Raw genomic sequence first — 26,422 nt, forward strand, 5'->3', positions numbered from 1 at the left:
ATCAGATAATGCTAAGATTTCTGCCCTGTAGCATGTAATAAGTATAAAATGGCAAAGTATTCATGCCAGAACTCTGCTGTACACAATTGTACAGATACAGAGCATACTGTTAAATAATACACGGATACAGTTAATGTGTTTTTTGGGGAAAAACATTAAGGTATCACTGAAAATGAATGAATAAGTAAACTGATAAATTATAATGGAAAATACACTTCATTGACTAAAAGTATAAAAGGTGTTTACTTTTAAGATAAGAATTACTACAAGTAATCCTATCTATTTCTCAGTCAGTCCCAAACAGAATTCACAGCACAGTTGAAGTGATATTGGTGAATTGCATGTACTCAGAAAATATTGAAGGAATCCAAGACAGTGGATTAATAGGAAATAAAGTTGAAATATAAGATATTTAAAACAATATACCATTGCAGGGCAAGCCAACCAGTGGTGTAAACCTAAACCATGGCTTGGGATGATTGTCACTGTTGAAGTGACACTCCAACCCTATCTGCAAAATGGGAAAAAGGGGTTGAGGATGGATGGATGGAAAATTGAAATATAAGAATATTTATTGGTATACTTATATTAATTATTATACATTTCTCATATATATATATATATATATATATATATATATATATATATATATATATATATATATATATATATATATATATATATATATATATATATATATATACATACATATATATATATATATATATATATATATATATATATATATATATATATATATATATATATATATATATATATATATATATACAGACATATACATCTTCTTCTTTTGGCTGCTCCCATTAGGATCGTCATGGATCATCTGTTTCCATTTCTTCCTGTCCTCTGCATCTTGCTCTGTCACACCAGCCACCTGCATGTCCTCTCTCACCACATCCATAAACCTTATCTTAGGCCTTCCTCTTTTCCTGTTACATGGTAGCTTCATCCTTAGCATCTTTTTCCTAATATATTCAGCATCCCTCCTCAGCACATGTCCAAACCAATGTAATCTTGCCTCTCTGGCTTTGTCTCCAAACCTTCCAACCTGGGATGACCCTCTAATATTCTTATTCCTAATCCTGTCCACCCTTGTCACACCCAGTGCAAATCTTAACATCTTTAACTCTGACAAGTCCAGCTCTGACTCCTGCCTTTTTGTCAATGCCACTGTCTCCAACCCATATAACATAGCTGGTCTCACAACCCTCTTGTAGACCTTCCCTTTCACCCTTACTGGTACTTGTCTGTCACAAACCACTCCTGACACTCTTCTCCACCCACTCCATCCTGCCTGTACTCTCTTCTTCACCTCTCTTCCACACTCACCATTACACTGAACTGTTATACACATATACATATACTTATATTATTTTTTATATATTATGAAGCAATAGTAATTTATAGGTTAATATTTTTGAATTTTCTGAATTTAATTCATTTACCATTCATTTTACCACATAAATCATAAGTACAAATAAAACAGAAAAAAATAAGTCTTACTCTACTTAGATTTTCATAATGCTGCTAACGGTAGTTTGTTTTGACATTCCCACTTAGCTAGTATGAGGAATGGTGCATGTGTGCGAATATATATATATATATATATATATATATATATATATATATATATATATAGTATATTTAAAATTATTTAAGTTTGCAACTGGTGGCCTTATATTGCACTCTGTAATGTTAACAATATACCAAATCATACTTAAATTTCTTGTTCAGATGAATGTGGTTTGAAGCACAATATATTAAATGGGTCAGCAAATAATACACAGACAAAGCACACAAGGGTCCTCATTCAAAGAATAGATTGTATTAATTAAAATGATACAGAACTGCAACACTGTTTATGTAATTAATGCTGGAGAAAATGTTCCTTTATGGCTGTAATGAAGGCTAATAAGAAGATTAGTAACCTGGTCACACAACATAAAAGAAGCATGCTAATAAGTTATCTGAATAATAAATATTTTTCTTGAACAGCTACTAACATAAATTTAGTGGGGTCAAATTAGTTATCCACATCATGAATAATTTATTGCTGCTTATTTTTCTTTAGAAAAAATTAAAGATAAAACATATTTGCACTAAGTTGTTTGATATTAACACAGTGCTAGAATTCTAAATTAGCTGATAGCATTGTAATTATATGCTGCACATTACTGTGAATTCTGACAGAATAAGTTACATAATAAAGTAAAACAGATGCACTTTATGAAACAGTGAATTAAGGGATTCTACTGTTAAGTATGCAGATATTTTGAACTATGCAGTTAGAGTGGTTCAAAGCACCATTTAAGCCATAATTCAGACCATAAGGCAAAATGTAGTAATAAACAGATGTGCAGATTACATGGAATGCATAAATTACATTAAGATTTCAATGACATATAAATTATCGAACTTAAGTAGTTATCCAGGTTACATATACAGTCAGAGTACAGATATCTTTATAAGTTAACTGCAATAGCTTGAGATTTTAAAGATGACAAGAGGAGAACATTTGCTTGGAGGCAAGCATGCATATCTTTTGCCTGTCAGTATACTTACAGTAATATTTATATACAGCATAATGTACGGCAGTATGTTATATAGTAGAATGTATACTAGCATATTCAGCTAATATGAAATTTATACAACACAGTTTATAAATAAATCAAACCGATATCGTTAACCATTATCTTTAAACATGAATACTTAGGATAGAGAGGTACTGTTTTAATTTAACGTGGAATCTAGAATGGAGCAGGTCACTACAGATGTCTTGAGGAAGGCAATGCAATTTTAAGTGAAGCTGGTTTAATTATTGCAAAGCCAAAGAGTGATCTTGTCAGGGAATCAACATGTATGTATTCAGCTGTCCTTCCTCATCAATCAGTGTTATTACTCTGTTTGTTGGACTCAGAACCTGAGGACTTAGTAATGGATCACCACAACCTCAGGACTGAGACAGGAAGTCTGGTACAGCAATTAGAATCCACACAAAACTATCTTGTCAGCAAGGTCATTTACTTTGTTGTAAAGATTTTGGAAAGCCAAAATGTGTGAAGAATGTTATTTGCATGAGTCAAACAAAATGTTATACTATACTCAGCAACAATAGGACTGTTATGCTGAAAAGGTAAAATGCATTTGTGTTTGCAATATATAGAATGTAGAACTGTAAACATTGCCTAACGGTCTTTCAGGAGATGATGCAGATCAGGAATGAAGGAGAAGGTAAGGTGTGGTATAAAGCAATACATATTCATAATAATGTATACCTCCTTCCAGTCTCTGCAGGATGGACATTTCTGTGCACTTTCATTTTCTGTACAGCTTTGTTCATTTCCACAGTATCTTTAGGATATCACATGAATCAGACATTTCTTCAGGACCGAAAGCTCAAGTTTACTTGCACATTTTCTCTCTGGATTTATACTTCAAGTAGAACACTATCCTTTTCAGTAAATCCTAATTAACATTGAAGCATCATTGTCTTTACCTCAGCAGCCTTCTGTTGCTTTATTCATTGTTGAACGTTGATATCAATGGCAGATGTGATGCTTGTCTATCTCAGACTGTCATGTCACCTTATTAGATATGCTATAAACCTCCAAATAAAGTAAACAAAATGCTAATGAAGCTTGCTCTCTCATTTCATTGTTTCACTTCTTTACCGAGTGTTCCATTTGTAAAGGCAAGAAACTTAAATACGGAGTATGACTCTTGTCTATCCCATCTGTCTTATATTGACAGAAGTTACATAGCTTGCAAAATAAATTAATACCACACTTTTAAGGAACATGATGGTGGTGCCCTTGTAGAGGCTGAATGCTGTCTCGTTTTCATGAGTGCCATATCATGACCTAAAGTCAGGTATATAAACACACTACTCAGTTTATTCAGTGCACCTAACAGCTGTCAATAAACTGACTAATTCTTATAATGATGTTGTAATTCTGTCATTCCTAAAATTACAGACTGTCCATACCTAAAAAATAAACAATGATGGGAACACTACTGATTAGCACACAGTCTTTGGTTGTACCTTAAAACACTCCATCTGTAAAATTAGGTTTTCATTTTGTTGACATGTTAGTAAATTGGACCTTCTTGTCACAGTGCTATAGAAAGTTATTGAGATATTTTCAGGATGTGTTATTCAAAGAAGTGGGTCAAGATAAGCTGTTTGAAATTTATTCTATTTTCTCTGAGTTTGTGCAAACTTTCATGTAGTATAAAAATGTTTTGTAGTTATTTTCACATTCACAGTTCTTTACTTTGATATTGTAATCTGATAGTTCTGATATATTTTATATTTAATATTTTTCATCTCAGCTCTGAGACACGTGATTTTTTATTTAAGGTCTGCTGCATTGCAGGTACCACTACCAGGAACATTTTGTCAGTAAACATAATTATTCTGTCTTCCACCCCTACATTCTAAAACATCTCAAACCAGGGTATTCATAAACTCACTGTGCAATGGCACAAATGCATTATTCCTGCTGTGAACAATATACTGCCTGTCATTGCCAAGGTCCATATGTGAGAACAGTAGTAATGACAGGTCGTAAACAAAAAAAAGCACTATCATTGAATTCTATGATGGTGTAGAGAGTACATCATGGTGTGCTAAGTACCACAGAAAAAAATGTATGCTATGACAATGCAACTTTGGAACAGCTACAGAGTAAGGCATGATGTATCTCATGTACCTTACAGTTGCATGGCCTTGTTGTGCTGAGCTCTGCTGTCATACCACAAAGCACATCATAAAACTTTTTAATTCAGTAGGCATGTCAGAGGACCTAGGCTATTGCCATAATAATCAGAGAGCTAGCTGTATAACAGCTACCTGTAGTAGGAGCTTAGCAGTATCACTATGCCTGATGGGGGGCTGGGTAGCTCAATACATTTGTGATAACTGTTTTTTTTGCAGCACAGGAAACTTTGCTGCCAGTAAGTTTTTTCCTGATGTGTTTTATTTTTATATTTAGTTTTAGATTGCATGTTGCTGCTCAGCTCTGCATACCCAATAATGCATTGTCATGGAAAATGGATTGATAAGGTGAGATACATTATATGATCTGTTGTTATGTTTTTCTTGTCCTGTAACTTAAGTAGCAGACAACAGCATGTATGCAGATATTGCAGTGTTTCTTAATTAGTATGATCTTGGCAAGGGATAATTTACATTTGTGCACTGCACTCAAAACATTATGACTAGGCATTCAGCTAAATGCAATTGCAAGATCTTATCCTGTTGTATCGCAGTCTTTATGAGACACACATGGCTTCTTTAGACCACTATTAGGTGTAACAGCCCTATCAAACAGGCACAATGTTCAAGAACCCTGCCTAAAGCTCACTTCACTAAAATTTCGAACTGCATATTTTACAGATGTCAATAATAAATGAAACTTCAAAAGTAACACTGTGCAGAGGTTCTATAAGATTTCTGTCTAATTGTTCTATCCTTTAGGAATAATAACTTACTTCAGTTTGATCTGTGACACTGACTGTGTAACATTTCCTGGGTCTATATCATATGAGCGAATCGCACAAATTGCGAACACTCAGAATATCGAATGTACCGGACCTCAAAGTGCTTTTTCTGAGATAGTGGTACACTGAAGAATGGGATATTTGCCCTTTCTTCACTGTAGTGTGATCTCAGAGTTGGAATATATATATATTTAGCAGGGGGTGTGGGGGCGCAGCCCCCCACAATAGGAAGTTTGAGGTCCGGTACGTTTGATATTCTGAGAGTTTGCAATTTGTGCGATTCGCTTATATGATATAGACCCACATTTCCTAATGCTTTCTTCTTTTTGAATCCTCATTGCAATAAATAGAAAATGGTAAGATTTCTTTACGGATGACATTGTACAGAGCGTTATTTTATAATATCTTTATCATTAGTGTAGCCAGTCAGTGACGTAGAGGGCTAAATCCCTGTGACCGAGGAAACCCTGGTTTGATTAACATCTGAGGTGTGTCAGGGAAAGGATTGTTATGTCTTTTCTGAGACTAGAACCCATGACTAAATGCACCTTGGTTAGATCTCTGGTGGTTTACAGGAGTGTGTGAGCGGCAGCTGTTTTAAGAGGAGAATATGCTCAGTCACTGCAGAGGAGAGAAGATACTCTGAATTTTTACAACAGCGAATGTACTTTCTGTAACAGCTGAGGAAGTTCACCCTCCCACAGGAACTGTTGATTCATTTCTATACAGCAGTCATTGAGTCTGTTCTCAGGTCATCCATGACAGTGTGGTTTGGATCTCTGTCTAATCATGACAAAAATAGGTTGCATGGAATAGTCAGGTCTGCTAAAAATATCATTGGTGCTAATCTGTCTTCCTTATAGGTCCTTTCCTGTACTATTCCAGAGTCATGAAAAGGGGAGGTAAAATCATGACCGACTCTTCAAATCCATCCCACAATCTTTCTGAACTATTACCATCGGCCAGGCATTATAGATTAATACACACCAAAGCAAGCAGATATAAGAACATTTTTCCACAAGCCATCAAGTTCATAAATGGTTAACTCAACTTATTAGGCTGAGGTATTCTTTTTTTCTTTTTCCCCAAGCCTCTGAGTATTGTTAATACTTGTTTCTTTCAGAGTTTATTTCAGTAATTCTTGCACTGAGTTGCACTTTGCACCTTGTATGTATACGTATATGTATATTTACATTTATTTTGGCTTGCTGTTAATAGTTGTATGTATGTCATTTGTCTTGTTCTTAATAGTTGTATGTATGTTGTTTGTGTAATTCATACTTGGAGAGTCAATAAAACCAGAGTCAAATTCCTTGTATGTGAGCATACTTGGTCAAAAAATATGATTCTGATTCTGATGTCTGCCTACCGGCAAGTAGCAGGTATGTGCAAGGGGAGACAGGATATTATGAAATAAGTAAAAAAAAAACTGTCAGCAATACAGCAGTATGATACTGTACAGAAATGCCTCAATCTAGATGCCACAGTGGTGCAGCGGTAGCTTTGTTGCCTCACAGCAAGAGGTTCTCCCATTCAATTCTCGGCTGGAGTGTGGAGAGTGCCTTCTGTGTGGAGTCTGCATGTCCTCCCCGTGGTTGGGTGGCATTTGAAAGACATGCATAAATGGGCATGCCTTCATTGAAGGTTGGACGTTGAGCTGGCACCTCGGCGTTTGTGAAAATCTACTGCCAATCATTAGAGGACTGAAGTTCTGCTGTGGCGAACCCTAACTGGGAAAAGCCGAAAGACAAACAACAACAACAGAAATGCCTCAATCTACTCATTATTACTTTGGAGGCATCTCTCCCTCCTTTGCTGTTTTTCAGTAGGTTCAGGTAGGTCCTTTACTATTAAATATAACAGTGATACAAACGCCATACAGAACATTATGGCTAGATGGTGGCAGATGTTCAAAATTGCCCAGTAATTTAGGAGTTTTTTAATGAACCTTGTATTTTTTACTTATAAGAGAGGGCACAACATCAAAGGTATTTTTGAAAAGGGAAAAAAAAACTCCCATATAGAAAACAAGAGATCTAAGGGGGCTTATAAATACAGTACTTATAAACAGTGCCCTTATGTACTGAACAGTGATAGAATTTACTTACAAAATGAGGGACTTGAGTTGAACAGTACTAAATACTTTAATTGTCTTGGCAAAGGAGTTGTTTATTTTGCATCTTGTAAGGTATGCCTATTATTATATGTAGGAAAAACTGAAAGGGCTATGGGAAAAAGGATTTATGAGCACCTGAATGACATCAAGAATGAGGTGGAAATATACACACTGTATAAACATTCCTTCAATTGTAAGGAGCATAGGATCATAGGAGGTTACTAGGCTAATGGCCCTAGGGCCCTTACAAGCTTAGACAAGTTTTACTCTTATTTCCATGATCAGCACCTATTGCCCGTGTCCAAGAGGGCACAGGTGAACCCCTCACGGTATATTTAGGGTTACCCATCCAATCATACAGATTGCATTTGAAGAGGGGCAATAAGGTGCTCTGCTTGACATGAAATGGAAGTCTGTTACAAAGGTGTGATAAACTCTGGAAGACAAATCTTTGCTTCCAGCAGGTTCTATTAATGTCACATACCAGGTTAAGGCCTTTAGAGCGAGTAACCCATGTGCCATTTGACTTGCAGATATGCAGCATTTCCAATAAAACAGGGTCAAAGATTGCCTTATATGCAAGGCAGAGATAACCTCTGAGTAGTCTGTGTGACAGTGATTTCAGATGATCCACATAGGACAGATGCTGAAGACCTTGAATTTTTCTTGTCAGAAACCTTTGCGTTCTCTCCAATTGCTGCAGGTGTTGGAAAGGCACATACCAAAAAGGGCATTGTACTCAATTATTGGCCTGATGAGGGAAGAGTACATGGAGATTATAACTTCTTTTTTTTTTCTGGAGGCAATACCCTTATTTATGAGATGAGCAATATAAAATGCCGTTTTTACCACTGTGGAGACATGGTGATCAAAGGTAAGGTTGTTGTCAACCTATGTGCCCAGGTCTCTCACCACTGAGTGCACACTTAGGATGTTGTTATTGATGTGGTAGGTAGCAAGAATGTCACTCTTACCAAACGAGATGATAATACATTTTTTGCATTAAGCTGAAGGCCGTGACTTTGGCACCAATCTTTTGTTTGTGGTAGACCCTCTTGTAGGATGTTGACATAATTTGGAGATTCTATGACTGCTCCCAGTTTGCAGTCATCAGCAAAGTTAGTAAGCCACATACCTTTAGTTTTAGCTTGTACTTCGGAGAAATAGACTCCAAACAGTAAAGGTCTCAGGACTGATCCCTGTAGAACACCACTGGTTACAGGTCAGCTGTTGAAGGTGGATTCCCCAATTTTGACTATATGGGTTCTATCATTGAGCCAGTTACCCATCTAATGATATAAGGGTTGATATCTAACTGGATGAGTTTGTCAGTGATGCCTGAGAGGGGGATAGTGTCAAAAGCCTTGGCTAAGTCTATCTAAGCTGTATGTACAGATTTCCCCTCATCCAGGGCCTTGGTGACTTTCACGAAGAAGTTCACCAGGTTTAACAGGCATGATCTCCCTTTGGCAAATTCATATTGAGTAGGGTCAAGTGTTTGGAGATTACCTATATCTTTGCTGATAAGGTCCATAATGATTTGCTCCATGGGCTTGCAGATAGGGCTAGTCAGGCTCGTAGGTGTATAGTTACTGGAGTCAGTGGAAGCACCACCTTTGTGCAAGGGGATAACAGTGGCCTTTTTCCATTCAGCTGGGATGAAGACAGTCCTTAGACTATGATTGAAAAGAGTACCCAATGTTGTTGCCAATTCTTGTTTGAGCCCCTGTAGGGCACAGCCTGGGATGTTATCAGGTCCCATAGATGCTGTGTTTTTGACCTTAGAGAGGGCATTTGCGACCTGATCTTTAAAGATACAAGGTAGAAGACAGGTTGTAGGGATGTCACGAGGCACATGTGGCAGGACAGGGAATAAAGTTTTCACAGAAACTGTCAGCTAACAGGTTAGCTGTGTCCATAGTCACACCCCCAGATTTATGAAGCCCTTTATAGTGTGCAAGATTAGTCTAAGAGCTATTTTCGGCAATATGGCTGATGTGCGATCCAGGAAGGAGCTCCCGGGACATGCATGTGAGCTCTTAGGCTAATCCTGCACAGACCGAGATCCTGTATGCAAATTACGCTCATTTGCAAGTGCAAACCATGCAAATGAGGGTAATCTGTGATCCAGTAAGCCGGCAGCTGTCAGTGCAGGACAAGTGCAGTCTGCAGAAATGTACTCGGTTAGTAACCGAATACATTTTTGCAAACTACAAAATGGAGCTATGACAGCTCCAAATAACGGCTGCATATTATTGAGGAAGTATGCCAATGGCCAAGTAGAAGGTCATTGGCATTGCAAACTGTTTAAAAAAAAAAAAAACAACTTTAATTTTTTTTCCACCGATCTTGGCTGTTTAAGCATAGGGCAGCAGCGCACAAATGGGATCGGGGGCAGGGGGGTAATAAAATAAACCTAAAATAAGCATTCTAACTAAAATCAGTATTCTGCCATGCAAGTCAATGGCAGGCATAAGACAACCTGGCCAGTGAGTAATGGTTGCTAAGGGAGGAGGCCCAGTGTGGGACATGTAACTATGCATTAGCAGGCAATCTTATGCAAATGAGGGAAAGGATAGTGAATCCCAGTTTTCCCCAAGGTGTGAGGCAGGTCCCAAGAGTGTAAGTGTATAAATAGATGGGTGCAAGACTAGGATATAGGTGACATCATGGGGGGGGGGCCATCAGGCATACTGTAAGCGGATTGGAGCCCTGTGGCATGGGACTGCTCCTAACTTAGCACAGCTAAGCTAGGGGTGTGTATAAACTTGCCTAGCACTCTTTACAAAGTGTAAGTGAGAGTGTGCACCATGCACCAGGTTTTATAGGAAGAAAAGGGAAGTTAAACCAGGAAATAGCAGCAGTGTGCACATTTGAGCACTCTGCTTGTGTGGCGCACACACGGGCTTGAACAGGGAGGTAATGGGAAGGGAAAACAGCATTAGGAAGATAATCAAGGAGAACTAGCTTAGCTGGCAGGTGAAATGTATCAGAATCAGCCAATTACACAGACAGCAGACCAGCACAGCCCAGAACACTACTATAAACTAAGCAAACACCTTCCCTGCTGGTTGTTCCACAATCTATACCACTGGTGTATACATGCATGGACATTTTAACAAACAAACCAACAACATGAGAAAGGCTGCAGCAAGCAACATAGAATATCATGTGCAAGAGGCTGAGGGTGGTGAGGATGTGAATGCTGCTGAACAACCAGCAGTGAGGAGACGGAGAAGAGTGTACAGACCAAGGGTAACCTACCAGGAACTGCATGAGCTGGAGATAGTGGAGTACTATAGGGTGGACAGAGACCTCCTACAGCAAATTGTTGAGCTCTGCCGGCCACACCTGACACAACAAACTGGCCGAGGGGAACCCATCCCAGTGGATACCAAGGTATGTGTAGGCCTAGGTATACTAGCCACAGGTACCTCCCATAGCACAACTGGGGATATCATGGGGATCTTACAGGCATCAGCATCCAGATTATTCCACCAGTTCCTGCGTGCCATGGCAGCACATGCCAGTGAGCATGTGTATTTCCTCAACACATGTGAGGTGTTGACCAGCAATATGCGTCTTTTCCACCAAATAGCAGAATACCGTGAGGTAGTGGGTGCTATATATGGCATGCACATATGCATCAAAGCACCACCCAATGAGCAGAGTAGGACCTATATCAACCGCAGGGGCATCCCATCCATCAACTGCCAGGTCATATGTGATGCCCAGGGAATTATAATGAATGTGTGTGCTGGCTGTCCTGGAAGTTATGATGATTCACACATATAGCATCTGACACAGCTGTACCACAGATTTGCCAATGTGGACATCCCTTACGGTCACCTAGTGGGGGATGCTGGGTACCCACTGGAGCTGTGGCTGATGATACCAATCAGAAATACACATACACCTGAACAACAACTCCATAATGAGGCACACGCACAGGCCAGACATATAACAGAGCATGTGTTTGGGATGCTCAGGTCAGGGTTCCAGTGTCTGGACACATACTGTGGAGCCTTGCAGTATTCACCAGCTCCATGCACCCAAATTGTTATGGTATGTGCTATGCTAAACAATATGATCCTGCAGAAACAGCTGCCACAGGAACAGCATGGGGCAGGGCCACACAGCGCTCCACCAATGCACAAGCCTGTACAGGCACAAAGTGACTCGGAGGAGGAACAACCTGAGCCTGCCCCAGTAGGCAGAAGGAGGTGTACCCAGTATGCCCTGACCTTGGCAAAGAGGCAGTGCATAGTATATGCACAGACACAGTATGGACCCAGGGAATGACACCTCTCTCTGACTCGCACAGACAGTAAAAGGGATGCCAAACATGACACTACCTGCATTCAACCATGTATAGGGAGTGTACTATGTGCATCTGACATAGGCAGCCCACCAGCACCATCCTCAAGTCTGGCACACCCTCAAGGTAAGTCAATCAACCTACCAATTGTCAAATGGAATATAATGTGTTGTTACCTGTAGCTATGGTATGGATGTGAGCATGCAAGGGAATTGGGTAGCTGAATGATATGGTAGCAGACAGTAGACACCCATAGTGGCACCATGACATCTGTAACACATACTGGAGTCACCATAGTAGCCAGTACTATACAGGGTGATAAAACCCACTGCAGGAAATGGGCTGAGTGACATTGTGTCCATGAGACCCACACATGCCAGTCAGGAAGGTTCACATACCCAACAACAGTCTCAGCCAGCAGAACAGGTGTAGACAAACATAAACAACTGCTGTACTATGGCCTCTGAATGAGCCCTATGGGTAACCCCTACCCTAGACCTACACAGACAGACTACAGCAGGCCAGTCAGTGGGATGTAAGTTGAGAAGGCTAGTAAGTCAGAAACTAATATGTAGGTAATTAAAGCTATGATCTGTAGTACACTGGTATGCCTCTAGCCAGCACAATAGGTAAGACTACAGACTGAAATGGAGTACCTGACATACCAGTACAGTCCTAGCAAATGTGTACAAGTGTAAGGTTTGCCTCCCCCATCCTAGGTACGCTTATAGTAACAGTCAGGTGTGCCTCCCCCAATCCTGTGTAGAAATGTAGAAACAGTCAGGTGCCCCCCCCCCCACCCCACTATGCAGAAATGTAGCAACAGTCAATGCCAAATGACCGATGGATACCCTGCAGATACAGCATGCTACCTGTTGGTGTACAACACAAAGGTCAGTACCGCAGTACAAACTAGCTGGACTTGATCCACACATGCAATACAGATGGCCATACTGGACATGCTCACACACTTAGAGGAATGAATGCAATGTCAGTCAACAACATACTGAAAGGTCATACTGGGCATGCTCACACACTTAATCACGTGCAGGCCATGTCTGCAAACACCAGTGGACCAGAAATTTCTGGCAGTCGCAGTTCTTAGTGCAGACAAATGTCAGCATGCACCACTCCTGCCTTTCACACACAGTGGATAGGAATGCAGACACATATGTAAGGACAACACACTATAATAAGCCAAAGTTAGCTGGACATAGATGTGTGGAAGAAGGCGACCGTGACCACGAGCCATCTGGCCCAGTCCCACCCAGCACACAGGCAAAGGGCTCTAAACACATGAGGTGCAGATGTCACTCACTGCAGATACTAGACACCATTATCTGTCAGCATGACAGACTATGTGGTGCACGTGCCAGCTGTGCAACATGACTGTACAAGGAAGTAGTCATCTAGTAGCTGTATATATGTACCTGTGACATATGACCCCGTGTGTGCCCACATGTGACATGTCAACCCCTACATGAATGTGTTATGGCCCATGCACACACCACCCTCCCCATAGCAGTATTATGACAAGCCTGATGAGGTCATTCAATGTGAAGTACACCTTTGATAGAGCAGTAACTCAGTAATCTCCATGGCACGTCCCATAACTGCGTACTGCTGTAGTGATAAACTAGTTAGGTAGTAGTTCTAACCCCAGCCATAGCAATTGTGTTTGTTTGTGTGTGTGTGTGTGTGTGTGTGTGTGTGTGTGTGTGTGTGTGTGTGTGTGTGTGTGTGTGTGTGTGTGTGTGTGTGTGTGTGTGTGTGTGTCTGTCTCTGATTGTGTAGAGAGAAATGCTTTTTAGGTTACTCACACTCCATACAATTGATATACACAACTTTGGCAAGGCTGCTGATGTCACTCACCTAGAAATATACCTCTGGGAAAATCATAGTCCACTAATCTACATAGTGTATCCTGTAACTGCGTACTGCTGTAGCGTGATAAAGTAGTTAGGTAGGTGCTCTAACCCCAGACCTGGAACTATGTGTGTGTGTGAATCTGTGTGTCTGACTGAGTAGAGAGCAATGCTTTTTAGGCTACTCACACTCTGTAGTATTCATATACTCAACTCTGGCAAGGCTGCTGATGTCACTCATCTAGAAATACACCCCTGGGAAGGTTATAACCCAGTAATCTCTGTAGCGCATCCTGTAACTGCATACTGCTGTAGTGTGATAAAGTAGTTAAGTAGGTGTTTTAACCCTATACCTGGCAACTGTGAATGTGTGTCTGACTGAGTAGAGAGCAATGCTCTTTAGGCTACTCACACTCTGTACAATTCATATACTCAACTTTGGCAAGGCTGCTGTCAGCCACCTAGAAATACACCTCTGGGAAGCCTGTAGCACAGTAATCTCTGAAGTGTGTCCAGTAACTGTGTACTGCTGTAGTGTGAATTAAAACTGTGGTAAGGTTCCATCTCCACCCGTGGCAGTTCTGGATGTTTTGTGTGTGTTCTAATGTCTGTGTATGGAGCAATGCATTATGAGCTACACACTTACAGTACATTTCAAATGCCCTACTTTGGCAATCCTGCTGATGTCATTCATTGTGAAATACAACACTGTGGAAAAAGGTCTGTAGTAATCCCTGTGGTGTGAACTATAACAGCTCCATGCTGTAGTGTGACATAGGCCTTAGTCAGGGGTTCAATACCTACACATGTAGGTATTGAAAGCCAAGGCATTCTAAAGCTCCTCGCAGAGTGCCTATTATTATCATCTTCATTATGCTGCTTCCCTAGTGCTATCTGATAAATCTTCTGCGTTTTGGGGCTCCAATAACCTACATAAAGCTCCTGGCCAGCTAAAACTGCACCTTGGAACGCTTATTTTTATTGAAACACAGTGAGTTCAATTACTGCTGATAATTTATTCTGTGTTAAGTGCTCATTGACAACAATGTGACTTTTCTGTTGGTACCGGTGCTGTTTCTGCCATATATTTCTATATTGTTGTTGCACTATTTCTATGACATCTCTGAATTGCTTATTTTGTATAGTTTTGTGCTTTTCACTGCAATAGAACACTTTTGTAGTCTGTATGGGACCCTTATCTCCCTGCCTGCCTTTGACTATAATAAGCATTCTACAGTGTTACTACCTCTCCTTACTAACTGTGTTAGAATCTCCTATGTATACTTAGATGTTAATGTTTGATGATTTGCTTAATGAAATAGTAGTGAAACTGTTTTAATTGAAAATCGCACTTTCTACTACTGCTTCTAGCCTTACTTTTTCCAGCCCTCCTCCACCTATGTCTTTACTCTCTTCTAACAAACTCCCCTCCACTAGACACTAAAGCCTCATTTTTCTCCTGTTTCTAACCAAGTCTCTAACCACTGCATTCTGCTACACCTTCCCTTCTGCCCCCTAATGTTTCTACTCTTCTCTCATTCTCTCCTCCTCTCCTGCTGTTTAACTAATGTCTGTATTGCCTCTCTTTGTCCCACAGTACTTTCAACCCTGGGTCCTTCCACCCTGCATTTAAGAAAAAGGGGATGTCTTCTGATTAATTCCTGAGGGCATCTGAATCCCAGTTGCTAACCTGGCACACTGCAAACAACCTCTAAGGAGTTCCCCCTACAAGATTGAGCTAATGTATGTGTTTAAAGCAAGGAAATAGTTACTGTAACCTTGCAGTGCTATTTTTTAAGTCTGACCTCCTTGTGTGCACTCTAGTAGCCTTCTGCAGACTGGTTTACCCCCTCCCTCTTCTAATTTCTCCCCAACCCAGAACTTACTACACCCTTCAATGGATTTGGTCATTCCCCTGCTAATCATTACTGTTCTCCACTAGGCAGCATTCTCTGCCTATACAACCCCTAGCCTCTTAGCTCTCTCCCTACTGGTTTCTAGTATCACTCTAAGAGCTAGCAGAACTTCATCTTCACTAAATTATTTGTTCCTACTGGTTTCTAGTATTTCACTAAGAGCTAGCTGACATTAAATTCTACAAATTCTTTTCTCTACAATACCCTCCTGAAATGTCAACCTACTCTACCTTGCCTGGCAACTGCAGTTAAAATCGTTCTACTATAGCTATCAAACTACACTTAGCTGATACCTTTTCTTCTGCACTCACCTTTTTAGCTCTTCCCACCCCGTTCACCCTGTGGGCTCACTCTGCTCCCCTACTCTGCCCCCAATTTCCACCCACCCCCAGTGCTCTTAGCTTTATTCTCCCATTATCACACCCCCACAGCCCAATTAGCAAATACCTTTCCTCTGCTCATTACCACTCCCACATAAATCCTTCCCTCATACACTCCTACACTCTCTTTTAAAGTCAATATTTATCACTCGTAATAATCCTTACCTCCCCATCTCTTCTCTAACATGTTCTCTTTAAGTCACCACTACTCCCATGCCCCCTACCTCCTTCTTCTCTTCTTAATTCCCTTACACCAAGCTACCTCTTATACCTCCCATGCATGCCTTATACGTCCAACAAAAACTACCTCCATACAAACTCTCCCCTACCCTCTTTATGCCTTTCATTTCCACTCTATCTCACCTTCCCTCATTCAAACAAATCCTCTGCTCCTATTCCATCCTAAAATCTTCTCCTCTAAAGCCAAGATAATGTCTCCTGCTCTAATTTATAAACATCCCAAACCTACACCTTACAAATCTAAATGCCAAAATGATGTCTCCCTCTTCCTACTAATGCTAGCAGATGATATCCACCCTAATCCTCTCCCCATTACATGTAAAAACTCCAATAATCCCACAACCCTCTCCACCCCACATAATACCCTAAGGATCTTTACAATTAATGCTCAAAGTCTTAGTAATAAATTTCACCTATTTCACTCCTGGCTAAGTCATAACCAACCTGATATCCTAGCTATATCTGAAACCTGGCTGAAACCTTCCATCTCTGATTCAGAAATCTTGCCCCAAGGTTTTCACATTCTCAGAAATTACAGAATTAATAAAAAAGGTAGCGGCTCTGCCCTAGTATATTCCAATCTTCTCAACTTAGTACCTCTCCAAATTCCAATCCCATAATTCCAGAACACTGAACTAACCGCTGGCCTACTAAAATTAAACAGGCACAAAAATATCTGCTTTATTGCCCTCTACATCTCCCCTGGAAATAATATATCAATACTAGAAGAAATTCTCCTATGGGCTTACACAAAAATCAACTATGAAACTTACATCTTAGGAGATGTAAATATTAATTGGAACAAACTCAACTGCCCCTCCCCCTCCCTACTCATCAGTCTCTATAATTTCACTCAGACTATCCTCACTATCATTTGACCTAACAAAAATAATCCCCCAGGATCCACCTTAGACTGGATTCTTGTCTCTAACCCTAACAGAATAACCAACTCTGGCACAATTCCTGATACCATTAGTGACCATCTCCCTGCCTTTATCCATTGATCTACTACCACTTCCCCTTACCAGCATAAATTTATCCAAACTTGCAACCTTAGCAACTTCAACCCCATTACCTTCTCTAATTTATTCAAACAAATGAGCTGGCACATGCTAAACTCCCTACCCCTTGATAAAGCTATAGACCATTTCAACACTCTCTTCCTTGATACTTTAAACTCCATAGCTCCCCCAAGAAATAAAAGGATCAAATATAATATAGCTCCTTGGCTCACCAAAGAGACCAAACAAATTATGCACCAAAGGGACAAACTATGGAAACTTCACCAAAAAAATAACCTGCCCAACACGTTACTTCAATACAAACAGCTCCACAATCTTGCTAAACAGCTAATCAACAAAGACAAAAACTCTACTACAATAAACTTCAGTCTAACAACCGTAATAATCCTAAAGAATTCTGGAAGTCTATAAACTCACTTCTCCATCCAGGCTCAAAAACTAATCCCTGCCGCAACCCTAGCAAACCTGTCCTTGAACTAGGCTCTGAATTTAATTCTTTCTTCATCAAAACTATTTCTGCCCTCGCTAAATCCTTTCCGAACAATAACCAAGCTAATCCTCACCCTCCTCAGCGAATCCCACCAAACAACCATCCTCCTCTATTTGAGCTCAAACCTGTCTCTACAACTCTTATAAAAAAACTTCTATCCAAACTCAAACCATGCTCTAATGCACACGACAACATCCTCTCATCCTATCTAAAACTCGCAGAAGATGGGATCGCTCTCCCAATCAATATCATTATAAACAGATCAATAAAAGAACCCTACGTCTCCAAACTCTGGCGCTCAGCCTTCATCCTCCCTCTCCACAAGGGAGGAAAAAATACCTGCATCTCAAACTTCTGCCCTATTGCCTTACTCTCCCTTATCTCTAAAATCCTTGAAAAGTGCATCCACCTCCAACTTATTCCACTCCTCACCCAAAATAACTTCCTCACACCCACCCAGCATGGCTTCCACCCTGGCCACAGCACCAATACAGCCCTAATCTCTTTCTTAGATACCGTTAATAAAGCCAGAGACTCAGGGCAGCTAGTATCTATGGTTCTACTCGATCTGTCCAAGGCCTTTGACACTATCTCTCACAACCATCTCCTTTACCATCTCTCTAACCTTCACATCTCACCAAAAACTCTTTCCTGGTTCTTCAGCTACCTATCAGACAGATCTCAGGCTGTCAAATGGGAAAACACCATCTCTTCCTTCTTACCCACCCCCACTGGTATCCCACAGGGATCCATCCTCGGTCTTATGCTATTTAACATCTTCATCAATAACTTCCACACTGCTATTCCTGACACCAAAATTGTTCAATATGCAGATGACTCTACCCTAATCTGCTCTGCCTCAAACCTCCCTGAACTGCTGTCTAAAACCCAAACTGTCTTCTTAAAAACTGAAAACTGGATGCACCAAAACCACCTCTCTCTTAATGCTAGCAAATCCAAAATTCTTCTATTCTCACCCTCTAAGAACTACTCCTTCAATAAAAGCGACTTCAAAATCCTCAGCCAAACAAACACACCTATAGAAGTCATCCTTTCCGCTAAACTTCTCGGCATAATTGTTGATGAACAACTAAAGTTTGATATACATGTACAACAAAATATAAAAAAAAAAAACAAAAGCTAGGTATGTTGTATAGGAACAACCACTTTCTCTCTAACATAACAAGGCACACTCTGGCCTCTACTTTTCTCCTTCCTTCCTTACTATATGCTGCACCTTTCCTAACCAACCTGTCTTCCTCTACCACCTCTAAACTAGAAAGCTGCTACAATAAAATCGCTAAATTTGCCTCCAAATCCAAAAACCCCACTCATCACTGCCTTACCCTACAATCCCTGAACTGGCTAGAACTACCAAACCACCTAGATTACCTACAACTCTCCATAGCACATTCACTCATATTTTATCCTACTAAATGCCTCGCTCTAACTAATATCCTTCCACCTTATATTCCCAACAGAGCCCTTATATCTGAATATCAGAACTTAATTTCTATCCACAAACCTAAACATCCTGCTGGTCAGCTGTTCCTCTCCTATGCCCTTGGCAACAAATGGAACTCCCTCCCTTCCCCACTAAGAACCACCCCAAACACTGAAAATTTCAAGGCCCTACTTTTCAAACACCTGTCTACTAAACGGAAATGCCCCTGCCTCCTTCCTACTTAATCTGGGATCACTTCTAGTATGAGTCTCCTCATTCTGATACATTTACCCTGTCCTCCTCCTATAGACATATTCCTACAACTATATCTATCTCTCCCTGCAATCTCCTGAAACCTTATCCCTCTACGTAACTACTTCTACCCCTAGAGCTAGATCTGCTCACCAAAACTGGTAAATACTACCTAATCCTTCTACTCCTACAGCTATACTTGCTCAGCAAAACCTGTAAATACTACACAATCCTTCTACTCCCAGAACTATACCTGCTCAACAAAACATGTAAATATTGTAAATATCGAGCACTAATTTCTATCTCTAATACTTTCACTCAAAGCACCACCACTATTTCTCCTTCCTATAACCTTAACTATCTGTTTAGGAATCTCTAAGAATTACTGCTTTACTATTCAAATGCAATAACCATAACTTAATGTAAAAAAACAAAATTTTAATCAATTCCAATAATCCCACAACCCTCTCCACCCCACATAATACCCTAAGGGTATGAATTGTGCTCTCATACTGTCTTGTAGTCCTTGAAATCATATTCTGTAAACTGTTTAATGCTTTCTAAATTTTTGATTGTGTTGAAATCCTGTATGTAATATATTTTTTATGCATTTTCGGAGCTTTTCTCCCCGGGCCTCCACTGAAAATGGGCCATGTTGACCCAGTGGACTTCCCCGGTAATCAAACTGGAATAAAATAAATAAATAAAATAAATACACGTCACTTGTGGATATTTTGTGTGTGTCTCACTGTCTGTGTAGGAAGCAATGCATTTTAGGTTAGTCACTCGCAGTACAGTTGAAATGCCCTTCTTTGATAATACTGCTGATGTAATTCATTGTGAAATACACCTTTGGGGAAAGACAGCGCTAGTAATCTCTGTGGTGCATCCTATAACACCTATATGCAGCAGTGTGCTGTAGACCTCAAAGAGGAGTTCTATACCCACACGTCAGTTGTGGATGTATTGTTTGTCTCCCACTGTCTGTGTAGGGAGCAATGCATTTTAGGCTGGTCACTCGCAGTACAGTTGAAATGCTCTTCTTTGACAATCCTGCTGATTTCATTCATTGTGAAATGCACCTTTGGGGACTAAGTACTGCAGTAATGTCCGTAGCGCGTACTATAACTGCAAAGTGCTGTAGTGTAATAAACTAGTTAGGTAGGAGGTCAATTCTCAGATGTGACAGGTGTGTGTGTTTCTAACTGGTATCCTATGTTGAGGAGATTTTGAGTGTGGGCAATGTGCAGGGTGTTTTGCTTATTTCTTTTATGGTAGCCCTACTATATATCACAATGTCAACCATACAAGGATAACAGATGTACATTAGCTAAGAGGCTGGGGTGCTAAGCCATACCCATACATGTGACATCAAGGCCAGACAATCACAGCTAGCAACCCCACTATTACCCAGGGCACACACTCAACCCATGTGTCATATGCACACACAGGCCTAGGCAACAGCAAATATGTGGGACGTACACTGCATATTGGCCACTGATAGTTTCATAGTTTCATAGTTTAGTACTAGGCTATCTGCCCTGGGGCATTTGTAAGCCTAGCCATAGTGATGTGGCTTTTGCCACCCCATAAAATGGTACAAAATGCACAGAATAGGTTTAGAATACTGTGCCTCTGACTAGTAGTGACACAGTGAAGGTCCCCTTATATAATAGAATTAGTTTACTGTGCCCCTGTCTAGTAGTGACACAGATGTGACCCCTGGGGTAAACTTACGATCTCCCATCCACTCATCAAGATTTCTCTTGAAGAGAGTCAGTGAGGGCTCTGCCTAACATGAACTGGGATCTTGTTCCAGAGCATGGGAAGCCTCTGGGTTATGAATCTATCCCTCCAGCATGTCCTATTCATACTTGTGCCAAGGTTTAAGTCTTTAGCTCTCGTGGTTCTGATGGATTTGGATTTTTGAGGTGGAGCATGTCCATCAGTTCCTGATTGGACATGGCCTTGTATGTCAGGCAGAGATCACCTCTGAGCAGGCGGTATGCTACTGAATAGAGCTGGAGTTTCTTTAGTCTGGCAGAATAAGACATATGTTGGAGACCCTTGATCCTCTTGGTGAGGTACTTTTGTGGTCTCTCCAGCTGTTGCAAATGCCGGGTGAGGTACATACCAAATGGGGCATTGTACTCAATCATGGGTCTGATGAGGGAGGAGTATAGGGGTACAAGGACATCCTTGGATCTGGATGTGAATCCCTTCATGATAAGGTGTGCAAGATAGAATGTTTTTCTAACCACTTTGGCAACGTGGGTGTCAAATGAGAGGTCGCTGTCGACTTGGGTCCCTAGGTCTCTGATTACTTTTTCCATACTCAGTGGGTTGCTGTCTATGTGATAATTTGTGGGTACTTTGCTTTTCCCAAAGGGGATGACTATACATTTTTTGACATTTAGTTTAAGGCTATGACTCCGGCACCAGTTGTCCGTTTCTGTGAGGCCTTTTTGTAGGATGTCTGTGTCCGCTGATGTATCGACTATGGCGCCTAGTTTGCAGTCATCTGCGAACATTGTTAGCCACAACCCTCCCATGTTTGCTTTAACATCTGAGAAATAAATGCCGAACAAGAGGGGTCCCGTGACAGATCACTGTGGGACACCACTTGTGACTGGCTTTGAGTCTGACATTGCTCCAGCGATTTTAACTTTATGGGTTCTGTCCTTTAGCCAGTTTGCAACCCATCTAGTGACATAAGGGTTTACATTTATGCTGTTGAGCTTATCTATGATGCCTGAGTGGGGTATGGTGTCGAAGGCCTTAGCCAAGTCCAGGTAGGCTGTATGGACTGCTTTGCCCTCATCAATGGCTCTAGTGACTGTTTCAAAAAATCAACCAGGTTCAAAAGGCAGGATCTGCCCTTTACAAAGCCGAACTGGGTGGGGTCAAGTGTCTGTAGGTCCCCAATGTCTCTGTTTATGAGTTCCATAATGATTCTTTCCATAGCTTTGCAGACCAGGCTGGTTAAGCTTATGGGCGTGTAGTTCCCACGATCTGGAGAGGTTCACTCTTTGTGGAGTGGGACCACTGTTGCTGTACGTCAGTGTTCAGGTACATATCCTGTAGTAAGGCTAAGGTTAAATAGCATTTTTATGTGCAGGTTTAGCTCCTCTTGGAGTTCACATAGCACGCAACCCGGGATACCGTCAGGTCCCATTGATGCTGTGTTTTTAGCTTTGCTGAGGGCGGCTCTCACCTGGACATCTGAGATGACAGGGAGATTACATTCAGCTGGGATAAGTATTCCTTCTTTTGGGGGTGAGGGAGGGGAGAAATTTGCACTGAACCTGTCAGCCAGAATGTTGGCAATATCTGTGGGTTCAGTGTATTTTTTGTTGTGAACTAACTCTGAGCATATCTGAGGGTTTCTGCCCAGGTTTCTAACATAGCTGAAGAAGGCTTTGTGGTTATCTTTAGTGTTCTTAGTGATTTTTCTCTCAAAGTTGGCCTTGGATGTTTTTATGAGAGAATGTAGTTTTCTGCTAGTGTTGATCAGAGATGTCTTCCCTTTATGGGATTTTGCTCTGTCGTGCAGTAGCTTCCTTCTTTTGTTATACAATTTGTTTATGGCTGAGGTCCACCAGACAGGACGCTTGCCTTTGGTGGAGAGGGACTTGGATTTATTTGGGATTGCATGATCCATGCATTCTTGGAGATGTCCATAGAAAGCATTTGTGAAGGATTCAGCATTGTGGGATGTGGTATCCACTGGCCCAGTGGGTTTAAAGGATACCATCTCAGTCTTAAGAAGAGTGAAGTCTGCTTTTGAGAAGTTTTTCACTGTGGTCTTTTGTGCTGGGGTGGAGGTGGGATATGTATATCAAGGGTGATTAGTTTGTGGTCAGATCTCACTAGTGAGGGTATACCTCCGGTGTGGAGCATTTTGTCCCCATGTTTGTGATGATCAGGTCTAGTATATTATCTCCCGTAGTGGGAGAGGTGACTAGTTGTTCCAGTGCATTTGAATTTATGAATTCCAGGAACCTTTGGGCTAGGGTGTTAGGGCTAGAATAATGTACCCAATCTATGTTAGGGTAGTTGAAGTCTCCCAGTATGATGGTATTTTGTGATACATTCATATCCTCCAATGTCTTCAGGAAGGCTGAGTGGGTTTCCTGAGATTGGGAGGGTGGTCTGTAACATGCTGCCAGTTGTATAGCAGTTTTGCCTATGGTTAGTTGCACCTGTATGGTCTCCGATGCTTCATGTGTTGCTACTAACCTGGAGGTGTGGGTGTCCTTGATGAATATGGACACTCCCCCTCCCTTTGTGGTTTGGCCAGGGTTTTGGGGCCGAAAAGCATGATACGAGGTATAGCCTGGTAGCACTGGGGTGCTCTCAGGAGCCTTGAACCAGGTTTCAGTTACTGCACAGACGTCGATGTTCTCCATACTGAGGAGTGCATCGAGTGCCTGCATCTTGAGATTTAGACTTCTGGCGTTGAGCAGCATTACCCTTCGTTTTTTTTCCATTTTTGTTATCTAAGATGGTGGGTTTGTCTTTTGAGCCTTGCCTAAAAAAGGCACTATGGGGGTGGCAAGAGCCTTAGGCAATATCCGGAAGCCCAGTGGTGACAGGTGCAAGCCGTCCCTTGTGAAGCAGCGTGGCTTGTCCAACATGTCATCCCAGGCAGACAGACATTGGATCCCCTTTGAATGACACCAGTACTTGAGCCAATTATTAAAGCTGATCATCTTGTCTTTGTGTTGTGGCATCATTTTTGGTGAGGGCAAGATGCTGCTCAGGGTCAGGGTCATACCAGCCTGGGCTACATAATTAGAGAGCTCCTCTATGTCTCTTTTCATGTAGTCCAGGGAGGTATGTCTCAGGTCATTCATGCCAGCATGGACAATGACGGAGTCATATTTGTACTTGCTTTGGAGTGACCTGAGTGCGTGTGTTATGTGGCAGATCCTAGCTCCTGATAGGCAGCTCACAGTCACCCTCTCCTTGTTCAGCCTGGTAAGCGGGACATCAGTGTGTCTGACTATAGAGTCACCTATTACTAGTATATCAGGCATGGTGTTTGGCCTTAAGGGCTGTGATTGATTGACACACTGATTTATTGAAGTATGTGTTGCATGTGTTTTGTTTTGAGGTGGTGGATTTTTGGATGTCTGCTTTGGGAGCCTCTGTTGTTTTGGTAAGTTTTTTATTAGAGCCTCTGAGTATGTCTTTGTGTTATTATGTGTTTGGTTTGCAGTTGTGGTAGGTCTATGTGAGACTGGGTTTGCTGTATGTGTGGTTACCATCTCCTCCTGTCTGGTCATGCCAGCCCTGAGTTGAGAGAGTTCAGCCTCCAGTTTGGCTATATAGTTGCATCTCTCACATGTATTTGTGTTTGTTGGGAGGAGGAGAGGGTTGTCTGTGTACATGAGACAATTGTAGCATTGTCTCAAGATACCCAGATTAACCAGCTGAACTGGAGAGGACGCCAGTACTCTACCATTCAACATGCTAGAACAGTATAAAGGAGTGCTGTGCCTTTAAGGGAAGTGGATATTCACAGGGGTGGTAGGTGGATGTAGTGCTTACTTAGTATGCGAGTGCTTACTTAGTAGAGAAGTTTTGAGAACAAGTGCTAGGCTTATAATATAGCGAGTAGTCTGATTATACTAAGAGTAGAGCTTCCTTAAGGGAAATTTTGAAGAACAGACTTGGCGGAGCCAGAAGAAGTTTAACCTTGTTTAACCAGCGCTGCGCTATGCGCACAACTGTGCAAAGCCGTGCAAACATGGATTTTAAACAGGGAACTTCAAAAGAGCTAGAAATGGTCCAAAACAACCAATTACTACAGCTCTTGTGCTGAGGTCACTTCCTACAGGGACAGGTAGGCTGCTCAAGGCTCCCTACTCCCACTGGTGAGCAAAGAAACTTCCTTCTATCCAAGTAAGGTAATGGACAACACAGGAACTACACCACAGCCCATAATACAGCAAAGCCTGTAATCTGGTCTAAACTAGTCGAGGAGAGGCGGGAAAACAAGGATTATTTTTTTGGTTTTTTTTGTTTTTAGATAGAAACACACAGAAAATGCAGAAACAGTAATAAATCAGTTACACAGGCTAGCACACTTTAGTGGGCATCTTCAACAGTTAAATTAAACAAACAAACAACAAACTTTCGATCAAATTCGACTAAAATGTAACTTTTAAGTGCAGATATTAAATAATGCAGCAAACAGCTAAAAAAACAGTTTAAGCTTGTTTAGGGTAAGCTAGAGAAGTATTTCAAGTAAAAAAAACAGCAAAAATACTTAAATCCAGAAAGTAGTCGCTTTTCTGAGATCTCTGTAGCTAGGACCACTCTGCAGGACCACGAGGAGCTTGTCTGAGTAGTATAGCCAGAAAAAAACGCCCAGAGGTGGATTTTAAACAGGGAACTTCAAAAGAGCTAGAAATGGTCTAAAACAACCAATTACTACAGCTCTTGTGCTAAGGTCACTTCCTACAGAGACAGGTAGGCTGCTCAAGGCTCCCCACTCCCACTGGTGAGCAAAGAAACGTCCTTCTATCCAAGTAAGGTAATGATAGCAACTATGCAGTGATAGCAGTGGGCTACAAAGGGCATGTCACCCTGCCCATCTGTCCAATATGCACGTACATGCAGACAGTGCACCTCCACCATGTTCCCCAATGGACACCTGCACCACCTATGGTGCCTTCACATGTGACTCACAACAGACATACCATGCTTGACAACATGCCTGTATGAACAGATGATACTAACATCAGGCAATGCAGTTAGCATGCTATTAATGTAGGTGCAGGGTAAACCTGCTGCCCATTACCAGTTCCTGCCACAGGTGGGCAAGACTGGCACATCTGATGAAAATCTG

This window comes from Protopterus annectens, chromosome 3.part1 (assembly GCF_019279795.1).
Source record: "Protopterus annectens isolate FY-2018-M chromosome 3.part1, PAN1.0, whole genome shotgun sequence".
In the NCBI taxonomy this organism is placed as follows: domain Eukaryota; kingdom Metazoa; phylum Chordata; order Ceratodontiformes; family Protopteridae; genus Protopterus; species Protopterus annectens.